The following is a 21,504-nucleotide window of genomic DNA, read 5'->3' as shown; positions in this document are numbered from 1 at the left end:
TCAGTGGACACTAGTTGCTCCTATGTCTTGGCTATTGTAAATGGTGCTGCTGTGAACATCCGAGCGTGTGTATCTTTTCGGATTAGTGTCTTCTCCCAAGCCCAGGAGTGGGCTTATTGGATCATATGGCAACTCTAGCTTTAGTTTCTTAAGGAAACTCCAGATCATTTTCCATCAGCTAGATTTATTCTTCATGTCCCAGGATGACGTGGTCTATGTGCTTCACGCACAGCATTGATTTAACGCTCCTGGTCTGCACGAGGACTGTGGATTCCACGTGGTAGCAGGAACCTCTTCTCCAGCAGCCCCGAGTCCTCTCCTAAAGACGTGTGTGCACCACTGCAGTGGCCAACGCCATCTGTCATGTCGTATTTCAGGTCAGGGGCCACGAAGCCTGGGATGTGGCACCCCAGAAGCCATCCAGAGCCCTGTAAGCTTGCAAGGGTCAGAAGGTATCACTCTTGGAGTCTGGATACAATCTGGACCACTTAAAGAATCCACCTGCCAACAAAGGAGACTCAGGTTTGATCCCTGGTCTGGGAAGATCCCCTAGAGGAGGAAATGGCAACTCCCTCCAGTATTCTAGCCTGGAAAGTCCCATGGACAGAGGAGCCTGGTGGGCTACAGTCCATGGGGTTGCAAAGAGTTGGACACAATTTAGCAACTAAACAACAGCAAAGATGCAGTGGGAATAAAGAGGATACATACACTTTCTCCCATCAAGAGCTCTGTCATGTTAAACAAAGGAGTAATGCCTCCCACTCCTGAATTACCTTCTAGAGGACAGCCTTGGGAGAATTTACCAAAGCATGGGCTGTGAGCTACAGGTTCAGGGATCAATCGACCCTTTCCCTTTGGAGCAAAGGCAGACGTGGCACATTGCGTGGCAGCTGCTCCTGGAGTGCCCTCTCTCAGCTGGAAAGGACAGGCAGCTTCAGTCTGATAGAATAACACACTTGTGCTTTGCTTGCAGAACTGAGCCTCCTTAACACTCGTCCAGTTCAAGGTCAAAGTGAAACTGACTCTGGGTTTAACCTCACTCCATGGAAGGGGCTAAAAATGCCCCTTCCTATTTGTTAGTTGTCTTCATCTTTTAACTTTAAACCAAAAAAGTTTGTGACAGAAGATTATGCAAGGAAAGTATTTTAGACAAGCCATGGCAAACAAAAACCAAGTCATTACAAGAATTAATCATCACTGGCCAAAAAAGAGTCTGATGTTAACTCCATTACGAGTTTAATGCAGCTATTAAACCAAGGGCACTGGATTCTTCTAGCTCATTTTCTCATTTCCTGGCTTATCTCCAGCTGACTTGAAATGCTAACACAATAGCTGAGAAATTTACGGCAAATCCAAACATAGCCCAGATCTGCAGGACTTTGGGGTCTCTGGGATTCTCTGAAACAGTTGTCTCAAATAAGTATCAGTCCTCAATTCTCAGTAAAAATGTCCTAAGAAGATGGTTTCACTCTAAAGAAGATACAGGATGTCAAGATGAGGTCTGTGAAGTAGACGTTTTCTCTGGACTTTGCTGCGTGGCCTGTTGAGTGCCCCTCCACCCACTCACTGCACTGGTTAATTAGCGTTTTCTTAATTAGCATCTTTCAATCTTCTTTATGAACACAAAGCATTCTGAGTAAAGCGTGGCACATCGGTGACCAGGAATGTGGAATTCTAGGTCTGACTTCATCTCTGACTCAGAGACGGGCAAGTCCTAGCTTCTCTGCCCTCATTTTTCTCTGTCTCCAAAATAATTATGGCTCATCTGTATTATCGGATTTGTTAGGACAAATTTCATGACCACATCGGCATGAAATCTGGATGAAGCTGGGATTGAGAAATGGATCAGACACTCTTGATCAAGATGGTGAAAGCAGAGGCTGGAACCAGGACAGATAACCGACTCCCACCCAGGCTGAGGGTGGCACGCATGCCAGAGAAATCAGGGAGAGCGTTATTTTGAAAACATAGCTGTTGTTTGAAATCCATAGTGTATTTGGTTAAATTTAACTCAGTAAATTTCACAACACATTATGATCTATATGGGTATATTATTGTGTATTATAATTTTGGATGGGTAAGATAAATAACATGTTTTAGTTCTTAAGGGATTTTTTTAATTGGTCTTTTAAATTGTCCAAGTCAGACAAACACCCTGAATGACATTAAAGAGAGGGAGGTGAGCCAGATGGGTCTAATTCTGATATTTTGAGCAGTGAGCCATTTCTAGTCCTCATCTTTCCCAGAGATGGATGGACAAGGCAGACCCAGGGAGCACCTCTCTTTAATCACGCAGACATAAGAAGGACCACTCCAGTCTGGGTACACCAGCCATTCACACCTAAACCTTTTCACATGGACAAGTGGAACTGATGCTGCCAATTGGCAGAACACTGGGTTCTTTCTCAGATAATGAACGTGTCTTAGTCTCAGTACAGTTTTTAAACTGAGGGGAACTGCAGGCCTTATCACCCAACACTCACATACAGGTATTAACAAATGGACATGCTGAGCACTACTTAAATTACATTTCTTTCAGGAAAACAAGCAACAACAACAAAAATGTAAACCAATCATCAATCAAAAAGAAAAAAAAACAGGATTTTGGAACAATTGGAAACAGAACCTGCACCATTGGGAAAAGGTTCCATCTGTGATTCTTATTTATATGCAGTCTTTGTGAGCATTCTTTATAGTTTATCTACATGAAATCAACTTGGGCTTCATCAATTCTGCTGGAAAAAGAAGATGAAGTACACCTGGAGCCACCAGCAAGCACTCTGGAGAGGATAGATCGTTTAATTACATCATTAATTTCCAAGACATATGCATCACATTTGAGACTGCAGAACATAACCTATTAGAGGAAGCCCAATTGCAAGCGCCAATAACAGAGAACACAGAAGACCTCATTCACCAGCCACCCCTCTTCCCTTTGATTTCTAGCTTCCAGAAAGCAGCAGTGTCACCCAGCTGCAGAGTCTCAGGACCACCTTCCGGTGGAGTTAGAGTAGAAGCGAAGAGGGAGGCTCGTGGGGGCCACTTTTGCTGTGGACGGCGTCTGAAGTCTTCAGCTAGGTGATGAGCATGTGTGTGTCAGGAGCTCCGTCATCCCTGACTCTTTGCAGCTCCATGGACTGTACCCCTCCAGGCTTCTTTGTTCATGGGATTCTCCAGGCAAGAATACTGGAGTGGGTTCCCATTCCCTTCTCCAGGGGATCTTCCCGACCCAGGGATAGAATCCAGGTCTCCTGATTGGCAGGTGAATTCTTCACCACTGAGCCACCTAGGAAGCCCTGCTGAGGGCATGAGCATCTTATTACTCTTTATTCCTTTTCTTAGCATATCTTAAACATCGAGATAGTATATTATTTTTAAGGAAAACAGACCCAACTCTGAAGGCTTTGGGAAGTGATTCAGTCATCTTAAGCTATTTAGGTCTGTGTACTCTTTCTGGCTCCAGCAAGAATCATTTCATACAATTAAATTTTTCTCCACTCATCAAACATTCAAATCATAAAGATATACATAAAGCAAACAGCCAAGACAAAGCACTAGTCCTCTGGCCTCCTGTACTAACTGCACTCCCCTTCCCAAAGATGAGCACTGCGTCTGTTTCAGCATGCCCTTTCAGACGCTCTCTATATCCACATGTAGGCGTATTTACGTGTTGTGCTTCCAAATGTAGTGTCAGCTTTGACCTAAGCATCCTTCCTGGGCTTTGATCACTTAAGGTCAATAAGAAGAAAGAACTGATGTCCCAGGTTAGAAGAGATAGGAATGCTGGAGAGGAAGACTTGAATCAAGGGAGGATGGCTGTGATCTCAGAGAAGGGAGCCAAGGCCTGGTAATCCTGCCCTAGGCTATGCACAGAGACTTGCCCAGAATAGTCAGAGTGCAGGAACCGAGGGGCAGCGGTCCCCAGCTGGGGGCCTGAGGCCCTTTTATGGTCCATGATGCCCGGAGCACCGTCATGTCCATTGGCTCAAGGGCGGGCAGCTGAACGGTGGAGTCTGAATGACCCAGGCACAAGAGGACAAAGCTGAGCAAAGACACCGCTGGTTTTAGGAGCGAAGCTCTCAAGAGGCTGCGTGTGCAGACAACTCACGCCTGAGATGAGGCGGTTTCTGCAGGGGCCTTGGGTTGGTGACTCCCTACTGAGGGCCAGCATGAATGACACAGGAGGGGTGAAGCCGTGGTCTTCCAGCCCAACCTAAAGATGGGTCCCCCTTCACCCTGTGGGCAGCAGTGGGAGGTGTGTCAGATCTCAGGGAGCTTCCACTCTGTATCTACTCTGGGGACAAAACACCTCTTCCTCAGACTCCTCAAGAATGAGACTCTCTTGAAGCAAGACCAGGAAGCCATGACAGCCAACTTGTCAACCCACCCAGCTTGCTAACAGGGACCTCTGCTCCCCAGACGGTGACCACCTCCTGTCTCTGGGTGCTTCCAGGGTCATCTTGGCAAGCCTGTTGCCTTTCTTTCAACTTCTTAATGTCTCTAAACCAGAAGCCCTTGGTGGAGATTTTTTTTTTTCTCATATAACCTTTTTTTTCTTTTTTTAAAAAAAAGTCTTTATTGAATTTGTTGCAATATTGCTTCTGTTGTTTTATGTTCTGTTTTTTTGGCCAGGAGGCATGTGGGATCTTAGCTACCCAATCAAGGATCAAACCCGCACCCCCTACATTGGAAGGTGAACTCTTATACCCCTGGACCAGCAGGGAAGTCCCTCATATAACCTTTTTAAACTGGGTGTAGTAACCCACATACCATAAAATTTGGCCTTTTCAAATGCACAATCTGGTGGCTGCGGGGCAGACTGCCTCCTCCAGTGCCTCCCCCGGGTGCCCCCAGCTAGGCTCTGCAGAGGCTGTTTTAGGGAGCGGCTTCTCCCTGTGTGTGCCCCCTGCCCTCCAGCAGGGATGAACTGGAGGAAAGTGGGTCCACCTCCCCCCGTGGCTGCCTCCTCCGGCCGTGGACCTGCCTTGACCCGGGCATTGCAGGTCCACTGGCTCCCCGTTTGCTGTGAGCGTGGGCTTGGATGTCAGGGCAGAGAGAGAGGTCACTTTGGCAGACTCTATTGATTTTTGCCATCTTCTCGTTTCCTCTGCCTGTCCCCTTTCCCCTGGAGGAACAGTTAGGAAATAGCTAACAATCCTTGCAGCCAAACAAAGTTTCTGATTTTACTGCATTCCTGAAACAGTGGAAAAGAAATCGGGTAGAGAGGGAGGTGGGAGGGGGGATCAGGATGGGGAACACATGTAAATCCATGGCTGATTCATGTCAATGTATGACAAAAACCACTACAATATTGTAAAGTAATTAGCCTCCAACTAATAAAAATAAATGGAAAAAAAAAAAAAGAAATCGAGAGCCGGGCCTCAAAAGATCCCGTAGAAGCAAATTACATTCCTGTTTGATGGTGAAGTGGCCAGCAGTCCATGCCTGCGGGATCTGACGTTCCATGAGAAGGATATTGCTTGACGGTAGGAAAATAGGCTGGCCTGCACACATATCTTTCTCCTATGAGACCAATTAGAAAGCTCTGGAAACCTGGTTGAGGAAAGAATATCTGATATTTAGTTCTCTGCACAAAATGATAACCCAACAGCCAGAGGTAACTGTGGGTACACGTATTTTCTGAGAATGCAATAAACTGGACTCCAAATTTACAAAACATCATGAAGTAAAGCATAATTATTAGCGTTACAAAACCGTTTGGCATTTTTATCCTGGTGATATTTTGTTTTTTGGGATGAGGCTGACAATAAACAGGTCAGAGACTGTAGACACCTCCATGCTAAAAATTCTTAGATTCATATGTGAATGCCTCAGAATGTAGATAAAGACATACCTACAGAAACTAAAGACTTTCAGGGTCATGTGATTGCCCAAGGACATGTGCCAAAATGTTTTCTAAACTGATGTTGTTGGGGGCCTTCCCTAGTGGTCCAGTGGCTAAGACTCTGAGCTCCCAATGCAGGGGGCCCGGGTTCAATCCCTGGTCAGGGAACTAGATCTCACATATCGCAACTAAGAGTTCACATGCCACAACTGAAGTTCCTGCATTCTGCAACTAAGACCAAATAAATAAATAATTTTAAAAAATTGTTGTTGGAAATTTCCCCCATAAAAGGTAATGAAAGTGATAGCTGGTAGAGTTCTAATAAAGCTGAGAAGTTAAGGAAGATGCTGAATTAGCCTTACTAGTCTTAGACAGCTGCTTATCTACCCTGGAAAGGTGAAACAATGACCAGCCTCATGAACCAAGGCAATAGTGTGAATTCTCATCCCCTGGGAGCTTGTTAAAATTACAGAGACCCAAACATCAGCAATGGCAACAACAGGAATACAGAGGCTCAGGTCCCAGGCATCAAGCTTAGTCAGCAGATGTGTGTGTGGGTGTGTGCTCAGTCATGTCTGACTCTTTGCAACCCTATGGACTGTAGCCCACCAGGCTCCTCTGTCCATGGGATTCTACAGGCAAGGATACTGGAGTGGGTTGCCATTTCCTCCTATGGGGGATCTTCCTGACCCAGGGGTCGAACTCACATCTCATCTTCATGGAATCTAAAATCTAAACAAACTCCCTTGAACATTCTGAAGCACACTAATATTTGAGAAACTTAATATAATGGAAACCTTTTGAATTTTGAAATCAAGTAGACAATTGAGGTTCAGAGACCATCATCCCGTGACCTTGAGCAAGCTGCTGTCTCTGAAACTTAGTTCTCTCCAGTTTCACTTACTCTCTGGGCTGTTGAGAGGACTAAGTTAATGGGCTGTTTGTCTCAGTGCTGGCTACCTGGGTGCATGCTAAGTCACTTCAGTCGTGTCCAACTCTTTGCAACCCCATGAACTGTAGCCTGCCAGGCTCCTCTGTCCATGGGATTCTCCAGGCAAGAATACTGGAGTGGGTTGCCATGCCCTCCTCCAGGGATCTTCCCACCCCAGGGATGAAACCCACATCTCTTAGGTCTCCTGCATTGGTAGGCAGGTTCTTTTTTTTTTATTTTATTTTATTTTTATTTTTTATTTTTCAGTGGGTTTTGTCATACATTGATATGAATCAGCCATAGAGTTACACGTATTCCCCATTCCGGTCCCCCATCCCACCTCCTTCTCCACCCGATTCCTCTGGGTCTTCCCAGCCCACCAGGCCTGAGCACTTGACTCATGCATTTTTACCTAGGAAGCCTAGTGGATGATTAATTAATGTTACTTCCCTTATGAGATTGCCACTGCCATAGCGAAATACTACAGACAGGGCGGCCTAAACATCAGACATTGTTTTCTTACAATTCTGCAGCCTGGAAGTCCAAGGTCAAGGTGTCAGCAGGGCTGGTTCTCCTGAGGCCTCTCCCCTCGGCTTGCAGTTGGCTGTCTTCCTGCCAGGTCCTCATGCGGCCGCTTCTCTGCATGAGTGGCCCCGTATTTCTTTCTCTCCTGATCAGGTCATTGGTCTTATTGGATTAGGGCCCCACCATGATGACTTCACTTAACCTTTATCCTCTCCTTAAAGCCCTTCCCTCTGAACACAGCCACACCAGGGGGTTAGAGCTTCAATACGTGAGCTTTGGTGGAGACACGACTCAGTCATAGCATTCCCCTTCCCTTCATGGTTCTCCTTGTGCTCCTGCCCTTCCCCTTCCCATCCCAGTCAGCAGTAGTTTACATCTGAATCAGCTGTAACTCAAAAGGACTGGTTTACAATACCAGTAAGTCCCCCACATACAAATCTTCAAGGTTTGAGCTTGCAAAGGTGCAAACGTGCCTGCCAGCCCCTGTATGCCAGTTAATGTACTCTACTACTGCACTCCATGGTACTGTAAGATTAAAAATGTTTTCTTTATTTTGGTGTTTGTTTTTTTTTTACGTACCCATTATTTGTGTGAAAAGTATCATAAACCTATTATAGGGCAGCACTTACACAGCTGATAGTGTTAGTTGAGTACTTCGGCTTATTTGTTGGACTTACAAACTGGGCTTCCCAACATACTTTGAGAAGGGAGCTTGTTCGCATGTACGGGACTTATTGTACTCATTTGATGAAAGCGCTGGTTGAAGGTGAAATGAGGATAGGGTGTAAGTATTTTGCTGGAGACACCGGCTTCTTGGGAACCCTGTCCCCAGAACCCTGGTCCAAGACGATAGCGGAGACTCACTACTATTATTAGTTAAAGGACCCAATGACTTTCACTAGTTCAGTTTCTTTCTTTCTTTTTTTTTTTAAATGACTGAGGTGGAGAAGGCACAGAATCCCTTGTATCTAAATTCTGAGTCCTCACATATCCAAACTGTGAAGGGCTTTCTTTTTCTTCTAATGATAGATCACAGCAGAGAAAAAGAAAAGTCTCTTCAGATTTCAAACATAGAAAGTTTAACTCAGTGATATATTATTTCCCTTCAGAGCAGTTATTTGGCACCTATATTTAGAGTCCATAATACTCAGTTTCAGACGTGTAAGGCTTCTTCTACGCTGCCTCGCCCTTCGCCGTTGCTCACATGTCTCCTTGTGGCTGCACCCAGAGCTCTGAAGAGACCAGCCGCCTTGTGAAAGAACCTATGATGTGAACTCGATTCACTCTGATGTTATACAAGGAGCACCTGGCTGCCTCCAATCCCTCTCCGATGTAACTGGCAAGGCACTGAGGTGAGTCAACCTGTGAATCACTCAAAACCAAGCTTGAATCCTGCAGGCCCTGCACAGTTCCCTCATTCATACTAGAATGAATTAAAATTTCTGACCTAGACTATGAATTTTACCTCTTTCCCAATTACATTCCTTGTCTCTCCATTGGTTTTGTTTTGTTTTTCCCATGAAACGGAAGCAGCCTTCTAAAAGTATATGCATTTATTGTATATCTTCCTCTACCCGATTTAATGTGTGCCACTGATTCCACTGAATTGTGAATGACAAATTGAATGGAGAGGCCTGGAAGTAGGTATGTGTTTATAAGAAAGTCCTGAATATTTTTCTTTGGTAACTTGGGCAGAGATGAAGGCTCCATTTAGGGGCACTTCTGGTGTGTTAGTTTTTAATATATATATAATTTATTTATCGGCTGTGCTGGGTCTTCATTGCTGCACAGGTTTTTCTCTATCTGCGGCAAGGAGGGACTACTGTCTAGTTGTGGTGCACAGGCTCCTTTTGATTGGCTTCTCTTTGCAGAGAACAGGCTCTAGGGTGCACGGGCTTCAGTAGCTGCAGGTCCCAGGCTCTAGAGTTCAGGCTCAGTAGTTGTAGCACATGGGCTTAGTTGCCATGAGACATGTGGAGTCTTCCCAGACAAGGGCTGGAATCCAAGTCTCCTGCCTGGGAAGCCTCTCTTGTGTGTTATTGTGCATTATTGTCGGGACCATCCTGACCACCCCAGTGGGCCGAGGCAGCCCCAAAACTCTCACTCTTCACCCTTCTTACTTCTTGTTTGCCCCGCACTTGGGGAAGGTGCCCTATGGTTCAGTTCTAAAATGTCAAAGCCCAGAGAGATCTTAGCCTCTCTCTCTTCCTCATTCTAATTAACCAAAGTTAAGCCACATAGTTGTCCAGGCAAAGTGGGTTTTCCTGAGCCTGGGCTCAGCCACATGACTTGCTTTGGCCAATTGTATGTTGACAGAGGCGATACAAGGAGAAACCTTAAAAAGTGCTGGTGCCGTGCGGCCAGCTCTCTTGCACTTCTGCTGTTGCTGGAAGAGGATGTGTCGGGCCAGCAGCGGGAACAGGACGAGGAAAAGACACGCTTCATCTTAGCTAAACTTCCTCTGCCAAGCCTAGAGCAGCGCTCCCCAGCTGCTCCTGGGAAGGGATCGGTCTTTTAAACATGTTATTTTACTGTTCCTGCAGTTACCTGCCATGCTTCACACCTTCAGAGCACTCAGGTGAAGTCACTCACTGTGGGACTGGGATGCTGTGGGTGTTTGTTCTGCACGCGTGGTCCACGGACCCCTTGCTCCCATCACCCTTGCCCTCCCTCCGTGGTATGTGGCTGCTGCCTCTTCACTCAGAAGATGGTGGGCGAAGGGGAACGTTCTTGGGTCACCTGAGGTCTTGGCTTCAGTCTTAGGCAGACCCTAAGCATCTGAACTTAGAGGAGGGCTTGCTCAGTTGGTCCTGTGCCTTCCCCCAAGGACACACAGCTCTGCAGTGAGTGTGGAGGTGGCCCTGCGAGGAGAGAACTCCCCGCCCTCCTCCATCGGCAGTCAATTTTCACCTCTGTCCCTCTCTCCAGGATCAGCTACTTTTCCTCTGTGACTGAGCGTTTTCCACCCCACCCGACATTGCCCAGCTCTGGCCATGATGCCTCCCCCAGCAGCGCAGTATCTTTGCCTGGTCCCCAGGGCATGAGAGCTGGATCCTGTGCCCATGTGTCACGGAAGGGAGCACCCCCGGGTCCCTGCCCTGTCCTACCCTGTCTGGGAATCTCTGATGGAGCCTGGGAAAAAGAGTTTCTGAGTGGGTTTGAATACCCTGTGTTTAGGCTCCCAGGGATTCACAACTCTGGTGGAGGTCTACACTTGGCCTTTAAAGAATCCGTGACATTGGAGTTGTTTTTCTTCCCGCTGGCGTTAATGATGGCCACCTCTTTTTTCTGAGTTCCCACATGGGTGAAATAGTCCTCACATTCCGTTTTCCTTGGCGGACTTGTCGCCACTGAATTTGGTTCGTTGCATTGCCTGCAACCTTAACTCTGAGATGGGCTGAAACAGCATTATGATTTTACTGATTACTAAGATAATCGTTAGGGTGGAAGCAAGGTTCCCTTGCGGCTCTCCACATCCCAAGCCCAGTTGGAATCCTCATGCCTTAGCTATTGATCTGAAAACTTCTCTTTATGGTTATTTCCTTGGACTTCCCTGGTGGCTCGGTCAGGAAAGAATCTACCTGCCATTGCAGGAGACGTGGGTTTGATCCCTGGGTTGGGAAGATCCCCTGGAAATGAAAAGGAAAATCCCATGGGCAGAGGAGCTTGGTGGGCTATAGTCCCTGGGGTCGAAAAGAGTCAGATACGACTGAGTAACTAAACCACTATCACTGTTATTTTCTTAATATTTTCTTGATGCCATTTCGGTTTCTTCTTTCACCCCCAGAAATATTATTAAAATATTTAATGTGTGTATGTGGGTGCCTGTGTGTATGTGTTTCATTTAAGAAAACTAGGTAGAGATCTTTTTGTGTGTGCAGTATTTCAAGTTTCATAGCATAGTGATTAGATAGTGTACTTGTACTTGTTCCTTATATATTAATTAATGCTTTTTGTGGCTGAATTTTGAAAATGTTCCATTTAGATACTTTCTAAAATATGAAGACTTAATTTTTTTCGAACAGTTTTAGGTTTGGAGCAAAACTGATGGGGAGGTGCAGAGATTTCCCATCTACCCCCTGCCCCCACTCAGCCAGAGCATACAGGTACTTAAATAAGGTTTGGAATCTGTTTTATGGTATAGAGCTTGCATCAAATCATTTTAAAAATAAGTTGTTCAGATCTTCTCTATCCAAAATTATTCTGTGTCTGCCTAATCCTTAAAGGACTAAGTAGGGGTATATTAAGATTTTCTTAATATTATTATTTTTTTCTAAAAGTTTAGACATAACTCTAACAGTTTGGAGTTTCTGTATTTTGGTGTTATTCATCTGACATAATTGTTCATGGTGGCAATTTTCTTTGTCTTTTGTCTTCTCCTTCATCGAGAAGAAGTCATTCATTTTGTCCTGTTAAGAATTCCTTTTGGAAGTCTTCATTCGGTATTAAATAACTAAGTATTTGGTATTAATAACCAAGTATCAGTATCTATTTGTGCTTATATTTGCAAAACATATTTTGTTCATTTTTTTTCACCTTTTCTGATCAGTTGGTCTGATGATTGACATTTGGGATGGTATATGACTGAATTTTATTATTTGCAGGTTTTAACTTCTTGTGTTCTTGGAACTCTGGCTCCGATGTCATCATCACATTCTGTCTTGAAGTCTTGTCTGTGCTCTTTCCAGGCTTCCTCGCCTGTTCCTCCAAGTGCACTCTCTAGCCATGACCACTTCAAGCTGCCATCACCTCCGCCCGCACATGGCACCATTGCTACCTGCTTATTCCAGCTGCATCCCTGCAGCCTCTAACACTGCCAGGTGTCCCGGAGTTCTCAATAAGTAATTCTTTAGTGAATAATGATAGGTGTAGAATTAGTTAGGTTCATCGGTAAGAAATGGAAAACTCAAATATCAGTGGCTAAAAGAGTTTCTCTCTCTCTCTTATTTAAATTCCCTAGGCCTTTAGGCATTTAACCCAGAGTATCTGGTAAGACTTTTGTTCTAAGAAATGTTCAGGGACACAGATTCCTTCCAGATCATCATGTTGCATCCCCAGGGCGTGTTTTCCATCTGCCTGTCTAAGACAGCCCACATCTCAGGCCACAGGATGGGGGAAGGGTCAAAGAAGAGTCAGCAGAGTCTCTTAGAGTAGGTTCCTGGGGCCTGCCAAAGATACAAGCGCTTCTCCTTGTGTAGTAGTCAGAATTTCATCTCAGGGCCATGCTGCCTATAAGGGAAGCTGGGATGTACTGTCATAATCTGGATAACTTGGTGCCCAGCTAAAAATGCCATCACTGTGGAAGAAGAGGAAACCATAAACTGGGGCATCTTTAGCAATTGCCGAACACTAATGATCTGAAAAGACATAGTGTTTGTGGAAAAAAGGACTGATGGAGCGTATGGTAGTAGGAACAAGGCAGTGTGGTGGGTCAGCTGCAGAGACCAGGAGGGGCTAGCCTGAGAAGGGTCTTAGACTATAATGCCAAGACTTCAGGTACTATCCTGGAGACTGTTTATCAGTGAGGGTTCTGAAAGGAAACAGGCAGTGTGAAAGGGGTGAAGTGAGTTCAATGAAAGTGAAAAGTGAGTGAGTGAAATTCACTCAGTCCTGTCTGGCTCTTTGCAACCCCATGCACTGTGGGACACCCTCCCCCCTTCCCCAGGCTCCTCTGTCCGTGGGATTCTCCAGGTAAGAATACTGGAGTGGGTTGCCATGCCCTCCTCCAGGGGTCTTCCCCACCCAGGGATCAAACCCACGTCTCCTGCACTGGCAGCTAGATTCTTTACCACTGAGCCACCTGGGAAGCCCAGGGTCTTTAAAAGGGGGAAAGGGAGGAGGAAGGGATGTGATGAAAGAGACAAAGTCTGAGTGGGACAGCTGGCCATCGCTGGCTTGGAGGAGGGAAGAAGGGGGCCGTGAGCCAAAGAACACAAACCTCCAGAAAGTAAATAAGGTTGAGGAGACGCACTCTCCCTGAAGGCTTCCTAAGGAATGCAGTCCTGTTAACACCTTGATCTTCGCCAGTGAGACTCACAGGACTTTGACCTCCTGAACTGTGAGGTGATGGATGTGTGTTGCTTTAAGCTGTTGAAGTTTGTGGTGATTCATTTCAGCAACAGGAAGACCCTAACAGGAGGAGGGAGGTGAAGAGGGTCGGGGTGAAGGCAGTCGGTGTGGGGAGAGAGGAGAGACATGGGGTCAGCTTCTCTCTCAGGGCCGAGAACCATAGCCCCGAGACAAGTCACAACTTTCCTTCGTCCCTCGTGTTATAATCCTGGGAAAGTTAAAATGAATATCAGAGACTTACAGAGGGATGAAAGCCTGTTGAAGACCTCTTGTTTTAGTGAGACGTGACTGTGAATTCAGGGCGGATAAATAGAATGTGCTGTAAACCTGTGGCGGACCTTGAAGGAGACAGGGCAACCCAGACAGTTTCTTCTTTTAGTCCCAGCTGCCCGAGGAGATTAACCTGAGGAGCATAGCTCTCACTGATGAGTCTGCAGTGTTTCTAGAACTTGCGCAGTGAAGCAAACTATTGATTTCTCTAGAAATGAAAGAAGAAACTGCTCCAGAACAGAAGTCATCAGCCACACAGTGGAACTGGGAGATGAGCGGTTTGTAAGATGGACTGATGAGCACATGAGTTAGTCCAGGATTGGTTGTACCAATCATGGAACAGCTGATGAGCAAACCAGCCACAGGACCTTGTAATGGTCAATCAGCTCATACTGTTGAGTGTAACGATCAATCTCCACTCATAAATTACTTATTCTGAAGGCACGAATCATTGGAAGATCAAATCTCACAATGACTGGGGGGTAATTTAAAATAAGTCATTTACAATAGCAAGAGAAAATGTAAGGCAAATTGTCTAAGAAAAAAATCTCAGGAGGCACAAGATCTTTACATAGAAAATTATAAAACTGTACAGATACATGTGTGTGAGCACTCAGTCATGTCCGACTCTTTGAGACCCCATGGACTGTAGCCCACCAGGCTCCTCTGTCCGTGGGATTTCCCAGGCAAGAATATTGAACTGGGATTCCATTTTCTTCTCCATAAAGACACATAACAAGATCTAATAAATGAAATCTGTTCCATATCTGGCTGGGGTGACTATCTTAAAGATGCTGATTTTCTCCCAAATTTCTCTGTAAGTTCAGTGCAATAAGGAGCATTACCTCCTGAGTGTGTGCATGCACATGCACGTGTGTAACTTAGGAAGATACCTGTAAAGTGCGTGTGCAAGAGCAGATGGCCAGGAAGCACCAGGACTACTGGGAAGGGAAACAGATTCATTCAATTAAACTAAAAGTTCAAAAACTCAAATGTAATAGAAGTTGCCATAAATCATATGATAAAGTCAAACAGAGCTTGGGGAAGGAATTTGTAGATAGAGGTAACTCATAAAGATTGAAAACAAAAGAAGAGGGCAGCAGAAGATGGAACTCAATGGACAGGAATCTGAGCAAACTCTGTGAGATAGTAAAGAACAGGGGAGCCTGGCATGCTATGGTCCATGGGGTCACAAGGAGTCAGACACAGCTTAGCAACTGAACAACAACAATAAAGCATCAGTCAGTCAGTCAGTCAGTTCAGTCGCTCAGTCGTGTCTGACTGAGACCCCCATGGACTGCAGCAAGCCAGGCTTCCTGTCCATCACCAACTCCTGGAGCTTGCTCAAAATCATGTCCATCAAGTCGGTGATGGTGTCCAACCATCTCATGCTGTTGTCCCCTTCTCCTCCTGCCTTCAATCATTCCCAGCATCAGGGTCTTTTCGAATGAGTCAGTTCTTCATATCAGGTGGCCAAAGTATTGGAGTTTCAGCTTCAGCATCAGTCCTTCCAATGAATATTCAGGACTGATTTCCGTGAGGATGGACTGGTTAAATCTCCTTGCAGCCCAAGGGACTCTCAAGAGTCTTCTCCAACACTATAGTCCAAAAGCATCAATTCTTTGGTGCTCAACTTTCTTTATAGTCCAACTCTCACATCCATACATGACTACTGGAAAAACCATAGCTTTGACTAGACAGACCTTTGTTGGCAAAGAAATGTCTCTGCTTTTTAATATGCTATCTAGGCTGGTCATAACTTTTCTTCCAAGGAGCATGTGTCTTTTAATTTCATGACCACAGTCACCATCTGCAGTGATTTTGGAGCCCCCCAAAATAAAGTCTGTCACTGTTTATATTGTTTCCTCATCTATTTGCCATGAAATGATGGAACCAAATGCCATGATCTTAGTTTTCTGAATGTTGTTTTAAGCCAACTTTTCACTCTCCTCTTTCACTTTCATCAAGAGGCTCTTTAGTTCCTCTTTGCTTTCTGCCATAAGGGTGGTGTCATCTGTGTATCTGTGTACCGGAGGTTATTGATATTTCTCCTGGCAGCCTTGATTCCAGCTTGTGCTTCATCCAGCCCAACGTTTCTCATGATGTACTCTGCATATAAGTGAAATAAGCAGGGTGACAATATACAGCCTTGACGTACTCCTTTCCCCATGTGAAACCAGTCTGTTATTCCATGTCCAGTTCTAACTGTTGCTTCCTGGCTTGCATACAGATTTCTCAAGAGGCAGGTCAGGTGGTCTGGTATGCCCATTTCTTGAAGAATTTTCCACAGCTTGTTGTGATCCATACAGTCAAAGACTTTGGCACAGTCAATAATGCAGAAGTAGATGTTTTCCTGGAACTCTTGCTTTCTCCACAATCCAACAGATGTTAGCAGTTTGATCTCTAATTCCTCTGCCTTTTCTAAATCCAGCTTGAATATCTGGAAGTTCACGGTTCACATACTATTGAAGCCTGGCTTGGAGGATTTTGAGCATTACTTTGCTAGCATGTGAGATGAGTGCAACTGTGTGGGTTTGAGCATTCTTTGGCATTGCCTTTCTTTTGGATTGGAATGAAAACTGACCATTTCAGTCCTGTGGCCACTGCTGAGTTTTCCAAATTTGCTGGCATATTGAGTTCAGCACTTTAACAGCATCATCTTTTAGGATTTGAAATAGCTCAACTGGAATTCCATCACCTCCACTAGCTTTGTTCATAGTGATGCTTCCAAAAGCCCACTTGACTTCACATTCCAGGATGTCTGGCTCTAGGTGAGTGATCACACCATCGTGGTTATCTGGGTCATGAAGATCTTTTTTGTATAGCTTTTCTATGTATTATTGCCACCTCTTCTTAATAACTTTTGCTTCTGTTAGGTCCATACCATTTCTGTCCTTTATTGAGCCCATCTCTGCATGAAATGTTCCCTTGGTTTCTCTAATTTTCTTGAAGAGATCTGTAGTCTTTCCCATTCTATTGTTTTCCTCTATTTCTTTGCATTGATCACTGAGGAAGGCTTTTTTAAATCTCTCCTTGCTATTCTTTGGAACTCTACATTCAAATGGGTATATCTTTCCTTTTCTCCTTTGCCTTTCACTTCTCTTCTTTTCACAGCTATTTGTAAGTCCTCCTCAGACAACTCTTTTGCCTTTTTGCATTTCTTTTTCTTTGGGATGGTCTTGATCCCTGCCTCTTGTGCAATGTCACAAACCTCCGTCCATAGTTCTTCAGACAATCTATCATCTAATCCCTTGAATCTATTTGTCACTTCCACTGTATAAGCATAAGAGATATGATTTAGATCATACCTGAATGGTCTAGTGGTTTTCCATACTTTCTTCAAGTTAAGTCTGAATTTGGCAATAAGGAATTCATGATCTGAGCCATAGTCAGCTCCCAGTCTTGTTTTGGCTGACTATAGAGCTTCTCCATCTTTGGCTGCAAAGAATATAATCAATCTGATTTCAGTATTGACCATCTGGTGTAGAGTGTATTGACCATCATGTGTAGAGTCTTCTCTTGTGTTGTTGGAAGAGAGCCTTTGCTATGACCAGTGTGTTCTCTTAGCAAAACTCTATTAGCCTTTCCCCTGCTTCATTCTGTACTCTAAGGCGAAATTTGCCTGTTATTCCAAGTATTTCTTGACTACCTACTTTTGCATTCCAGTCCCCTATAATGAAAAGGACCTCTTTTTTGGATGTTAGTTCTAGAAGGTCCTGAAGGTCTTCATAGAACCATTCAACTTCAACTTCTTCAGCAATACTGGTCGGGGTGTAGAGTTGGATTATTGTGATATTGAATGGAAATGAAGAGAGATCATTCTGTTGTTTTTGAGGTTGCATCCAAGTACTCCATTTTGGACTTTTTTGTTGACTATGATGGCTTCTCCATTTCTTTTAAGGGATTCTTGCCCACAGTAGTAGATATAACGGTCATCTGAGTTAAAAATTCACCCATTCCAGTCCATTTTAGTTCACTGATTCCTAAAATGTCGAGGTTCACTCTTGCCATCTCCTGTTTGACCACTTCCAATTTGCCTTGTTTCATGGACCTGACATTCCAGGTTCCTATGCAATATTGCTCTTTACAGCATCAGACTTTACTTCCATCTCTTCACATCCACAACTGAGTGTTGTTTTTGCTTTGTGTCTCTTCATTCTTTCTGGAGTTATTTCTCCACTGATCTCCAGTAGCATACTGGGGAGTATTTAAAGCATCAGTGCCCAGAATATTTTAATAACTACATATCAATATGAATCAACCCACCCAGTAAGTAAGCAGGCAATGGCAATTCACAAAAGAGGAAATCTGAACAGCCAATAAATATACAATGACATGTCCGACTTCACTAGTCATTGAGGAAATAAAAACAAAAATGAGATACCTCCTTACTCGAATAAAACAGCAAAACCTTTTCTATGTGGCAATATCAAGTGTTGGAGAGGATGTGGAGAAGCAGGAACTGTCATACTTTCCAGGTAGGAGCGTAAACAAGTCCAAGCATTTTTTAGAACAGTCTGATGCTGTCTAATGAAGAGGAAGATTCCTAGCGAGGCTCCCGAGAGAAACCCAAACATGTGCACAAGAAGACCCACAGTACCCCCACATTTAGGCATTGTTTAACCTGGCAACAAAATACCCATCATTGCGAGACTAGACACAAAAATAGTGGTATATTCCCCCACAAAGAACTATATCAGGGACTTCCCTGCTGGTCCAGTGGTTGGGATTTTGCCTTCCAATGCAATGGGTGAGGATTCAATCTCTAGTCTAGGAGCTAGGATACCACATGTCTCGTGGCCAAGACACAAGGTATAAAAAATAAATAAATAAAGGCAATGTTGTAGCAAGTTCAATGGGGACTTTAAAGATGGTCCACATCAAAAGAATCTTTTAAAATAAATCTTAAAAATAATCTTTAAAAAGTACTATATCATAGCTGAAAATAAGTTCACTAGAGCCTTGTATACTACCATAGATAAATCTCAGAACAACAGCACTGATCCAGAAAATCAAGTTGTAGCAAAATGCATATAGTAATATGGCATGCAAAACAATGTTTATGCACACAGCATCGTTATAAACATCTGTATAAAAGTCATAAAGACTTTTATGACACTAGAATATTAAGCACCAAACTCAGAACAGAAGGCCTCGGAAAGAGGAAGGGGAATGCAGTGGGGGAGAAAGGGGAAGACACAGCAGGCTGTAGCTGTGATGTTTGATTCATACTCTACACTCATTATTTTATTTTATATGTTGGACCTTTTTATATGATGATCTACTTTTATCTAGTTTCACTTTTTCAGTTCCATAATCAGTGCTCCCATTTCATTCAGTTTATATTTTCCAATTTCTCCATCTTTTTTTTATGTTCTTTCTCAAGCCTTTAACAAGTGTAGTAGAAAAGCTTTATATATGCATATATATAAGTAGTATGCATAATGTATATATCTTAGAAAACTTATGCCTATGCCCAACTAAAAATTTTATGACATTTTTGAGTCCCCTTGTTTGACTTAGTATGGATAGAATGCTAGTTTTCTAGTTTTTTAAAACAGAATAGATACGCAACAAGCAACCCAGGTTTATTGCATAGCACAGGGACCTATAGTCAGTATCTTGTAATAACCTATAGTGGAAAATAATCTGAAAAATAATATATGTGTATGTGTATAACTGAATCACCCTGCTGGGCACCAGAAACATTGTAAGTCAACTATACTTCCATAAAATACATATATTGAGAAAAAAAATCAAACCTTTCGCCTTGACAATAAAGCCCCAGTCTTGCCCCCCACCCCCTGAGCCTGTCTCTGCCAACCTTTCCAATCTCTCCATCCATCACTCCCATGTACCACTGGGCTCTTGATATACCATATACACAATGACAACATTGTGTCATTTCCTGAATATATTTCTTTTCACAGTGCCATGACTTTACTGTTCCCTCCATGTGGACCCCACGTGGGAAGCCATTCATCCTTCCACATTCATTTTGTGTATCATCTCTGTGATCTCCAAGGGGTGCTTCTCGAACTCACGTGCCCAGAAGTCATCCTTAGGTCTTCTTAGAACTCAGGTTCTGATTCTGCAGGTCTGGGTGGGGCCTCCATGAGGATCACATGGAGAACTCCACCCTTTTCCTCCAAAATCAGGATTCCTAGGCCTCCCCTACATTCCCTTACAATATTCATTGCATTATTCTGGGTATGCTTTCTTTTTTAAAAAAAAATGTATATCCATCTTTTCCATGAACTCCTATGGCTAGTCATCTCTTAGGGTAGTTTTCCTGCTCTGGACTTCACTGAACCATCAGCACCCAGCCTTCATTCTCTGACAACCTGAAACATTCCAGCATTGAAAGCATAATTGCCTTTTGCACCTCAGGTAAAACCTTGTTAAATCTGTTCAAACATATCTGTTTAAATGATGTTTCATATCTCAGGCCAGTAGCAACAGGTAGGTAGGACAGTAAATGCAATATTGTGTACAGATCAGGTCTGAATAAGTTCCTAATTACCATGCTCAGTGCAAAAGGGGAGCTGGAAACCTTGAAAGATGTTCTAATCCCTTAGGGCAGAGAAAGCCATGGAGATGGGGGGAATTACTTACTTAGTCACAGGGCATGGATCTTGCTCTAGGCGTTAAGGTGGCTTATGGGAGCTTTGCAGAACCTGTTCGAAGAAAATAGGCCCTCTGAGAGCAGGAAGAGCAAAAGGGCAAATGAAGGGCTGTGGGATGAATAACTCTTAATGGCCTGCCCACGGCTCGCCCGCCGCGCTGCCAGTCCCGTCCGTGGGCAGGGAGCCTGCCTGGCTGTGCCCGCGGCAGGGGCAGGCAGCTGAGTGGAGGGTGGTGGAGCCCGGCGGCGCCTGGCACCTACCTGCCCGAGTCCAGTGCTAGGTCTGGGTCTCGACGGCTACGCCCCCCTAGAGCAATTTCCTTCATCTTTCAGGGTCCCTGGGTGCCAGATTCAACAAATACAAATATTGCATAGGGTATATGTAGACTCAAAAAGTATTCCTTATTTATCTGAGATTCACATATCATGGGGCATCCATATTTCATCGGGTCACTGTCTGTGGGCCTCACTTTCTTCATTTCTAAAATGGGGATGATAAACTGATAAACCTAATAAAGGTTGTGAGGAAGAAATGACTTAATACAGGGAAAGTGCTTAGAACAGAGCCTGGCTCCGGAGCACACGTTCACCCAGGTGACTTTATTATCCCACCTTCATGTCGCTGTCGTCAGCATCGTTTGTCTGAACCATAGACACACAAGTTCTAACTGGTCACCTTGACTCTAGTTCCTTTTCCCTCCTTCCTTCTGTGTGATGGCCAAGGAGATCACTTGCAAACAGAACTCTGAGCATGCTTTTTTTCTTTCTTTCTCTCTTTTATTTTTTCTGGCCATACAACATGCAGGATCTTAGTTCCCCCACCAGGGATTGAACCCTGGGCCCCCTGCAATAGAAGGGCAGAGTCCTAACCAACGGGCAGTCAGGGAAGTCCCCCTGACCATGTGTTTTCAGTTCTACTACACATCTTCTCGTGGCTCTCCAGCCCACTGTCCTCTGACTGGGTGACCTTAATGAAGGAAAATCAGAATGGACCTCCTTTTCTCCACGGTGTGGGCGCTGAGGAGGTGTGACTTCTGCACGTCTCAACCTGGATGGAATCTGAACTTCTGACCACTTCTCCTAAGGACGATAGCCAGAACATCCGCCAGAAACTCAAGACTCTTGTCAGACCCTTGCCCCACTCACGACAGCCTATCCACTGACAGGACCCCTACGCTAAAGCAACCCGCGCAGCTTGTCCCTTATGAACAAGTACTCACTTCCTGTGTCAGAGAACAG

Source organism: Muntiacus reevesi, chromosome 11 (assembly GCF_963930625.1).
Source record: "Muntiacus reevesi chromosome 11, mMunRee1.1, whole genome shotgun sequence".
Lineage (NCBI taxonomy): Eukaryota > Metazoa > Chordata > Mammalia > Artiodactyla > Cervidae > Muntiacus > Muntiacus reevesi.
The sequence above is the reverse complement of the archived record's forward strand: the minus strand, read 5'-3'. Positions refer to the sequence as shown.